Below are 10,196 nucleotides of genomic sequence, written 5' to 3'. Positions count from 1 at the left end.
TGTGTGGTGTGTATGTGGTGTTATGCAATTTATCATGTGATTTGTGTAATCATCGTTATTTATTGGTCTGTACGTTCAGTAATGGTGTCTTAGGGACATCTCTGCTTTTTGTTTTGTTTTGTTTTTTTGAGATGAAGTCTCACTCTGTGGCCCAGGCTGGAGTGCAGTGGTACAATCTTGGCTGACTGTAACCTCCGCCTCCTGGGTTCAAGGGATTCTCCTGCCTCAGCCTCCCAAGTAACTGGGATTACAGGTGTGCGCCACTATGCCGGGCAAATTTTTTGTATTTTTAGTACAGATGGGGTTTCACCATGTTGGCCAGGCTGGTCTTGAACTCCTGACCTCAGGTGATCCGCCCTCCTCAGCCTCCCAAAGTGCTGGGATTCCAGGCGTGAGCCACTGCACCTGGCCTTAGGGGCGTCTTTGATAGAGGCTTAAGGCCATGGACTTGGATGAGATTTCCCGGGAGAAGGTGCGGACAGAAAAGGAGGCGGCTTGGGTGGAATGCCAGACAGAAGAGGGACTTCTCTCTGGCCCCCGGAAGAAGCTTCGTGGAGGACAAGGGTCTGTGAGGGGCGGAGACCCCAGAATCCCCTACAAGGGAGGTATCTGGGGCCCGCCCAGCCCTGCTCTTGGGACCCTCTGACCTGGGCTTTCCAGACAGGTCCGTTTTCAAATCCTCTGCTCATGGCTCCCGTACGCCGGCAGCCCCAGAATGCCAGCGTTTAGGCGCCTAAGCTACACTTCCTAGAAAGCCGTTCGCCTCGGGAATGCTTTGCTAGGTCCTGTGTACTGAATTTGGGCTGGAAAAATGTAGCTATATTTGTAAAATATGTCAGTAAGATTGAACACCTGTAGCCAAGCTTGCTGGAGGGACCCCGGAGTCACTGCTGCCAGGCTAGACACGGGGGCCCTTTTGCACCCAGCACAGGCCCTGGCACACAAGCCACACTCCGTGGTGGAGCTCGGTTGTTTGTGGTCAAATTCTACACTTTCGGCACCTTTTTTCAATGAGCGGGAGCATAGCTGTGCGGCGCCTCCTAAAAGCCTTGGCGAGTTAACTCCTACCGAAGTAGGGCAAACGCTTTTCCCCAAGGGGGAGAGAGAGGCCCTATTTCTGGAGTGAAAATTTCATGCTCTATATATTTTTGTTCAGTCGTCTGAGCGTGAGTTCCTCCGTCTGTGAACTCTGAGTTTGAGGATTCTGAGTCAGCCCCAGACACACGCCCGCCCGGTGGAAAACGCCCCAGTCCTTCGCGGGGCAGAGGAGGCGCCGGGAACGGTGCGGCAGCACCCCCTGGTGGCGAATGTCGATGCTGCGCTCCGGGGAAGGCCGGGGACGCCCTCCTTAGGAGAGGCCCTCACCCTGTGTCCCCCTCACCTCCCAAAGGCATGCGGCTTACCAGCCTCAGAGGTTCCCAGCTCCACCCTCTCAGCCAGCCTGGAGAGAGCCTGGTGTGACGGAAGGCAGGGTGGACCTGGGAGACAGGGACCGACACTTAGGGCCCCCTGCTGTTTGTGCATCAGGGAATGTGCTGATGAGGACTCAGATGAATGAACCCTAACCCTAGGCCGGGCGGTGGCTCAGGCCTGTAATCCCAGCACTCTGGGAGGCTGAGGCGGGCGGATCACCTGAGGTCAGGAGTTCAAGACCAGCCTGGCCAACATGGTGAAACCCCTTCTGTACTAAAAATACAAAAAATTAGCTGGGCATAGTGCACACACCTGTAATTCCAGCTACTTGGGAGGCTGAGGCAGGAGAATTGCTTGAACCTGGGAGGCAGAGGTTGCAGTGAGCCAAGATGGCGCCATTGCACTCCAGCCTGGGCCACAAGAATGAAACTTCGTCTCAAGAGACTCAGCTTTTTCATATGTAAACAGGGAAACAGGGCTAATAATTAGTCCTTGGCATAACTGTTAAGACACAGTATGTGAAATGAGAGGTACATAATAGATTCACTAAATGGAAGGTAATTATACTTCTTATTGATGTCATAACGACTGGTCAGGCAAAGAAGGGAGTACTGGGAAGTGGGGGCATGGTCAGGAAAGTCCTCATCAATGGGGAGACATTTCAGCTGGGTTTTGAAGGATGCGTAGGAGTTTCTAATCAAAGGGGGAAGGGCATTCTAGATGGGGGAAATGTGTGTACAAAGGCATGGCGGTAAGAAGTGCTCTAGTGCATTCGGAGAGCTGTAAATAGTTCGGTAAATAGTTCAGCAGGTGTAGCTGAAACTGGCCAGGTGAGCTTGATCAGAATCTCTGAGAGTAGGTTACAGGAATCTGTGTTTGGTAAGAAGACTCCTGGGAGAGTCTGAGGCTGACTTCCCACAGGCCTAACGTCTGGAAACCCATTGCTGCACCTGACATTCTGCACAGTTCTCTCTAATCTGAACCACAAGCCAGCAAGATAGAAGTAATTTGTGCTTATTTTACACAGCAGAAAGCCAAGACTCAGAGAGGTAAAGGGACTTGCCCAGGATCACACAGCTAAGGTGAGCAAGATTCAATCCCTGGTCAGCTTGACTTCAAACCCCATCCGCACAGTGAGTGCCCAGTAAAAGCCAGTGATGGCCGGGCGTGGTGGCTCAAGCCTGTAATCCCAGCACTTTGGGAGGCCGAGACGGGCGGATCACGAGGTCAGGAGATCGAGACCATCCTGGCTAACAGGGTGAAACCCCGTCTCTACTAAAATACAAAAAACTAGCCGGGCGAGGTGGCGGGCGCCTGTAGTCCCAGCTACTCGGGAGGCTGAGGCAGGAGAATGGCGTAAACCCAGGAGGCGGAGCTTGCAGTGAGCTGAGATCCGGCCACTGCACTCCAGCCTGGGAGACAGAGCGAGACTCCGTCTCAACAACAACAACAACAACAACAACAACAAACCAGTGATGACCCTCCCTGCCGACGCTCTACAGGCTGGACCCTCAGGTGTGTTGATCCTGTTTTCCTGACTCCATCCTGTTAGGAGCTGAGGGAAGAGGGGTTGGGGCCAGGGAAGCACTGCCTGTGGGCCAGACTGCAATGCCAGGTAGAGAAGTTTCCCTGGTTAGAACTGCTCATTGGAGGAGGAGAGTCCTGTTCTTCTCAGGAATTTGCCAGAGATAGCTTTGTGGGTGTGTGTGTGTGTAATTTAAAAAAAATCTCAAATAATCTCCAACTTACAGAAAAGCTTCCACTGCAGCACAAATCATGTATTTTTCCTGAACGATTTCAGGGTAAATTGTCAACACTTGCTCCCTAATACTCCACCTCCGATACTCCATCACCCTCAATACTGCCGTGTATTTCCTACAAATACAGACTTTCTCCTACATGGTCAGTCAGAACAACCTTCACTCACAACTCAAGTTCACGGGGCGCGTTGCTGCTGTTCAAGTCTCCCCAGTGGCCTGATGGCTTCTTCACAGTGAATGCACCCAGTTCAAATTGGCATGTGGCTTTCGGTTGTCACATCTCCTTAGTCTCCTGGAGTCTGAAGCTGAGCTCAGTCTTTTCTTGACTCTCATGGCTTTGACACTTTCGAAGATTAAGGGCCAGTTATTCTGTGGGCTGGGCCGCCACTTGAGAGACTGCTGCTCCCTGCGGATTTGATTTGCATTATCTGTCTTGGCAGGAGCACCTCAGAGGTGCTATTCCACTGGACAGGATTTCAATTTGTCCTATTTAAGCGCTTTTTTTTTTTGTTTTTTTGTTTTTTTTTGATGGCGTCTCACTCTGTCACCCAGGCTGGAGCACAGTGGCATGATCTTGGCTCACTACAACCTCTGCCTTCCGGGTTCAAGTGATTCTCCTACCTCAGCCTCCTGAGTAGCTGCACTACAGAAGTACACCACCATGCCTGGCTAATGTTTTAATTTTTAGTAGACATGGGGTTTCACCATGTTGGCCAGGCTAGTCTCAAACTCCTGATCTCAGGTGATCTGCCCACCTCTGCTTCCCAAAGTGCTGGGATTACATGTGTGAGCCACCATGGCTGGCCCTGGCTTGCTTCTTCTAAAACTCTCTTCCACTCCAGGTTCCCCGAAGCCTTGAGCACCCCATCCCAGACCCCCTGGAGCCTCCCCTCCCTCTGCTTACGGCGCCCACCACCCACCTCCCTCCACAGGCTGTAGAAACCTCCCTGACAAGCTGTGGCAGCACAGGGCCAGCTGCCCAGCAAGTTCCCCTGTCCCTCCTGGGGTCACCCAGACTTGACTCCCCTGGGGCTGAGTCTTCCCCACCTCGAGGTGGAGGAGTCCCTGATTCATTAAGGATTCTGGCCCTTTGGAATTCATCTATAGAGTTGCAAATGGACTGCTCAGGCCGTCTGAGAACCCTGTGACCCTGGGGACTTCACTTAGCGCCCCATCGCCTGATCTCCCTCAGATTCATCTTTCCCTCTGAGCGCTGGTGGCCAAGCAGGCGCTGAAATCCCCAGGTGTCCAGGAGGTGGCGCTGCCAGGTCAGAACCTGCACCCTTTCATGCGAGTGCGGCTCAGACAGGGGAGAGTGTAGGGGCAAAGGGAGGGGTGGGGGCTGTGAACTAGAGGCTGTGCGGTCCCTTGGAGGCATTCTGCCTGTGCACGTGTGTGTTAGCAAACACATACATACATGCCAGCAAATGTACATACCCACACATCCATACCAGTACACACATCATATATACTAGTAAATAGATACGAATACATGCACATACATACACCTCTATATATGCACATGCATACATACCAGTATATGTATACATGCATACATGCATAATAGTCTATACACATATACCAGTATATATGCACATACATACAAACCAGTAAATATATATAATATATACACACATGGAAACATGTAGCAGTTCGTTGTATCCTCTGTGTGAACATATGTATGCACATAGCCTACAAAACATACCTGTGTGTAGCACAAATGCATGAGTCAGCACATACGTGTGTGCGTGTATATGCACACGCCAGTAACTAGGCCCTGGAGTCTGGGCCACTGACTTCTGCCTCGGAGGCTTGGGACGGCAGCAGCTTCTCCTCCATCACGCAGGCCGACTCCAGATCTCCATTCTTTTTGCAGATCTTTTTTTTTTTTTGGATCACAGGTGGGCAGGATGGTGGCCTCACCTGATGCAGTGCACACCTCCAGCAGGTATCAGATGGAGTGCAGCTGGGAGCAAGATTCTCATAGCAGTGACAAAGATCCACGACACCCTCCACCACGCAGCTGTATGTGTGTGTCCTCAGATTTCATACAGGGTGACTGTGGTTTTCCCCTGAAAGCAGCAGCACTGATCCCTGCACAGGAGGTGAAGGGGGGCGCTGCGGGAAGGCTTTGAAACAGAGAGGGGAGCCTGTCTTCCGCCCTGGCCCAGCTGGGGAGCCTGAGGGTGGGGCTGTGACTGGGCAGCCTTAAGAAGTATGGTCAGCGTGCCATGCTCTTTTCCCAGGGGACTCAATGTTGTGGGTCCAGTTGAGATGGAGAGGAGCCAGGAAGACAGGCCAGGCCAGCTCCTTGCCTGGTGGCTGAGGATTTCTGGCCGTGAGCTTGGGGGACTTTGCAGAGCTGGAGCGGGAGGGTACCTTTCCTAACAGCGACACCCTGTGGTGTTGGCCGCTGCAACTGACACTCAGGTGACTTGTCTGGTTGTCTCCTCGAGGTGCTGTGACCAGGGCTTGACCTTTGGACTGAGAGAGCATCCGCTGGGCCGGGGGTCTTGGAGTTATTTGGAAGGAGGACCCTGAGATTTCTTTGAGAGATTACCTAATCCAAGAAGCAAGAGAACATGACCTCGCTTTATGCTCCAAGCAGCTGACCTTGGAATCTGGTTATAAATGCATCTGTGCCTTTCTTGGACAAAGTTTTTGCTTCTCTCTCTCTCTCCCTCTCCCTCTCCCTCTCCCTGTGTGTGTGTGTGTGTGTGTGTCCACTGGCCCAGGTGAGTATTCCATCCTCAGGTCCCTGAAGCATATCCCAGCAGAGCAGGCTTGGTTCCAAAGGCCACGTGGGATGTGTAATGACTGACTACCCTGTGGAGCGAGGGAGGAGAAATGGCCAAGCTCAGCTGAGCACACCTGGCCTGAGAGCCTGAGGGCCCAGGTGTGCCCTGAGAGTCAAGGGCAGATGTAGGGGGGAGTCAGGCCTTTTTAATCATAGAATCAACTGCCCGCCTGCCACAGTCAATGCTAAGCTCCTCAAACATCTTGCAAGCTGCTTGCTCAGGCCTCTGACTCAGGATTGAACCGCATGTGGCACAATCCTGCTACAAAGATGCCCACATCCTGGCTGTTCCAGAACATTCCTCAGCCTCACTGGGTGTGATTATTAAAGGCGCAGTATGGACAGCGGCTTGTCCTTTCCACTGAAAGAAGGAACAGGTGTCAGGACTGGAGGGGGCTCACTCGAGGCAGGTGCTTTTCGGTTACCTGGGTTTCCTGCACCTCTCTTCTTGCAGCATTTGCCTCTGGACACGTGGCCTTGAGCCTGACCCCTGGAGTTTATCCGGAGTTTATCCCAGTGCTTGGTGACGAGACCCCACCTACTACATAGGAGGACAGGCAGAGGGTCAGCCAGAGCCTGGGATGTGGAAGCGCCACCTTGCTTTGCAGGCTGTGTGTCCTCAGGCAAGTAATCAGCTTCTCTGAGCCCCCTCTTCCATCTCTGTCAAATGTGGACGAATGATGCCTGCACTTTGTCCCTGTGAGGCTGTCAGAAAGCACCCTGGTGTGGGTGGGAGAGCTTGGTAAACAGCAGGTTGTGCACCTGGTGTGGGTCATCAGGCTCAGGGCTGAGTACACAGCCAGGAGAGCTCACCAGGCCTGGGATGGGGCCAGCTGCATGGAGCTGCTGCCCTGTGGCCCTGCAAAGCCCCTCCTGGCACTGCTGCTGATGTTGACATCTGCAGATGCCACCTTCTAGAAAGTTCTCCTTCCCCAACATGTCTGGAGTCCTCAAGGGATATGATACTTTCAGTTCCGCTATACAGCTTGTTCTGAAAATGAATTTGCTTCAATTGCTCCAATAGCAATCTACAATTGCTAGAGTAGGGAACAATTGGAGCACAACATGAGTTTCAAAGTTCACATTTGCTCTGCACAATTTTGTCCTCAAATGCCTGGCGAATGCAGAGAATGGCACCTGGCTGACCGGAACCTAGGAACACACAACCACACCCATGCACACACCCTAGGAACACACAACCCCACCCTCGCACACACCCTAGGAACACACAACCCCACCCATGCACCCTCCAGCCCTCCGTTCATAGGGTGTGTTGAGTCACATCCATCCAGCTCTGGTGCTAGAATGTTCCCCCCAATTTCAGATCAGCCAGCTCACAACCCCAATGCCCACTTCCTCAAACAAGCCTCAAGTCTTTTTAAAGGGAAGCACCATATTAATTTTAGCGTGTATGTATTTCTTAACCATTTAACATATAAAACTGTGCTATCTTTTTTTATTTTTTTTGAGACAGTTTCACTCTTGTCGCCTAGGCTGGAGTGCAGTGGTGCGATCTCGGCTCACTGCAACCTGTGCTTCCTGGGTTCAAACAATTCTCCTGCCTCAGCCTCCTGAGTAGCTGGGATTACAGGTGCCTGTCACCATGCCCAGCAAATTTTTGTATTTTTAGTAGAGATGGGGTTTTGCCATGTTGGCCAGGCTGGTCTCGAACTCCTGACCTCAGGTAATCCACCCACCTCGGCCTCCCAAAGTACTGGAATTACAGGCATGAGCCACTGCACCCGGCCTGTGCTATCATTTTTGTTAGGTTCAAGTCTTTCGTAGATGTCTTGCTGATGAAGTCCCTAACTCTGTCTCCCTCATAGCCTGCTGGGCCATCTCACATGACTTTGCAGAGTGCAGTGATTTTTAGGGATGTCTGCATCACAGCATAGCAAAATGGACTATTCATGAATTCGTGGACTGGCCCCGGGTCTCTGCTGCTGCCGGAGCTGTGGGTGAGGCCGCCCGGGTGTCCTGGCCCTGCCTTAGGCAATGCCAGCTGTGTAAATCTTTGTGCACACACCTGTTGCTTGTGTTACTGATATCCATGGGGAAGCAGTGGCAGTTCTCCTACGCCAAGTGCGGGAGCCCTCCGATTTATGGGGGCTCATTCACTGAATCGTCACAGCAGCCCCAGAAGGTTGGTACTAATAATATATTTGCTTTAAGATGAGAAAACCATGTTACAGACAAGTTAGGAAACTTGAGGTCTCACAGCCAGGAATCAGAGGAGTCCAGCTTTGAGCCGCCCTCCTGGATGATGCTGCCTCCCCCTGTACCGGGATGGGCAGGCTGCTTCTGCAGAGGACCAAAGTCTTCTCAGCTCTGTGGGTCATGAGCGCTCTATTGCAGATTCCTTTGCAGCACAAAAGCGGCCACAGGTCCTGTGCAAATGCATTGGCAAGGCTGTGTGGGGACATGCTTTTGTTTATGGACACCAAACTTGGAATTCCTTACCATGTTTATGCTCACAAAATGTTATTCTTTTGATTTTTTTCAACAATTAAAATAACATAAAGACCATTCTTAGCTTATGGATCATATTCAAATAGATAGTGGGCTGGATTTGGCCCATGGTCATAATTTGCCTGCATAGATCCCTGCTCTAGAGTGAGAGAATTGGTCAAAAGTGTTCCAACATTTGAATAGCTCTTGAAATGTTCTGGAAATGAAACCATGGGACTTGCACACATTCACATTGTTAGCAGGATTTTGATGTTCCAGTTTCACCACAATTTCATGTTTACTATTATTATTATTATTATATTTTTTGAGATGGAGTCTCGCTCTGTCGCCCAGGCTGGAGTGCAGTGGCACGATCGCAGCTCACTGCAACCTCCGCCGCCTGGGTTCAAGTGATTCTCCTGCCTCAGCCTCCAAGTAGCTGAGATTACAGGTGCACGCCACCATGCCCAGATAATTTTTGTATTTTTAGTAGAGAAGGGGTTTGCCATGTTGGTCAGGCTGGTCTTGAACTCCTGACCTCAAGTGATCCGCCCACCTTGGCCTCCCAAAGTGCTAGGATTACAGGCATAAGCCACCACACCCGGCCCATGCTAATTATTTTTTAATGCTTGTTAATATATCAGTTATAAAATAAAGACTCCCTCTGTTTTATTGGACTGATACATGTACCTAGTTGTAAAATTAAAATAATTACAGCACTTCTAACAAAAACAGCCATCCCTGCCTCACACCTTCTCACCTGAATTTCACTCTCTAGAGGTAAGCATTTTCTTTTTCTTTTTTTTTTTTTGAGACGGAGTCTCGATCTGTCGCCCAGGCTGGAGTGCAGTGGCTGGATCTCAGCTCACTGCAAGCTCCGCCTCCTGGGTTTACGCCATTCTCCTGCCTCAGCCTCCCAAGTAGCTGGGACTACATTAGCTGGGACTACAGGTGCCCACCACCTCGCCCAGCTAGTTGTTTTTTTTTTTTGTATTTTTTAGTAGAGATGGAGTTTCACCGTGTTAGCCAGGATGGTCTTGATCTCCTGACCTCGTGATCCACCCGTCTCGGCCTCCCAAAGTGCTGGGATTACAGGCTTGAGCCACTGCGCCCGGCGAGGTAAGCATTTTCAACTCTTTCAACAAGCTGGGATCCCCCACCCCCGCATATTGCTTGCTTGCTTGCTGTTTTTGAGATAGGGTCTGGCTCTGTTGCCCAGGCTGGAGTGCAGTGGGGCAATCACAGTTCACTGTAGTCTTGACCTCTTGGGCTCCAGTGATCCTCCCATCTCAGCCACCCAAGTAGTTGAAATTATAGGTATGTGCCACCATACCTGGCTAACTTGTATTTTTTGTAGAGATGAGGTCTCACTACATTGCCCCGGCTGGTCTCAAAATCCTGGCCTCAAGTGATTTGCCTGCCTCAGCCTCCCAAAATGCTGGGATTACAGGTGTGAGCCACTGCACCCAGTGTTCCCACATATTTCTAATAACATGTTTCAGTACTTTTTCTTGACTCTTTCCCCCTGTTTTAGACATTATTTATTGCCTTCCTACTAATGAAGTTTCCTGGTACACGAAGGGGCACAGGGAAACTCACCCTGAAGTTGGCTCCCTGGTATAATGAGTATTTTGACTTAAAGATTCTTCCAGATGAACCTGCTGAAAGAGACTTCTCCCTGATCTAGGTAAAGACCTGATGGACCCACCAAGGAGGACTGTTGTCCCTCGCACCCCATCCCGTCTCTCAATCTTCTGTCTCTCCCCAAGCACAGGATG

General features: G+C 51.1%; 1 long non-coding RNA gene across 1 annotated transcript; it reads left to right on the top strand.

Annotated features, from left to right (window-relative positions):
- The first annotated feature begins 2,851 nt into the window (after positions 1-2,851).
- Positions 2,852-6,587, top strand: LOC108516045 (uncharacterized). The gene is made up of 3 exons (XR_001881705.1): positions 2,852-2,928; positions 5,075-5,198; positions 5,630-6,587. It is a non-coding gene; the product is annotated as an uncharacterized LOC108516045 (long non-coding RNA).
- The last annotated feature ends 3,609 nt before the right edge of the window (positions 6,588-10,196 follow it).

Source organism: Rhinopithecus bieti, unplaced genomic scaffold (assembly GCF_001698545.2).
Source record: "Rhinopithecus bieti isolate Rb0 unplaced genomic scaffold, ASM169854v2 scaffold_1530, whole genome shotgun sequence".
Classification (NCBI taxonomy): domain Eukaryota; kingdom Metazoa; phylum Chordata; class Mammalia; order Primates; family Cercopithecidae; genus Rhinopithecus; species Rhinopithecus bieti.
The sequence above is the reverse complement of the archived record's forward strand: the minus strand, read 5'-3'. Positions and strand labels throughout refer to the sequence as shown.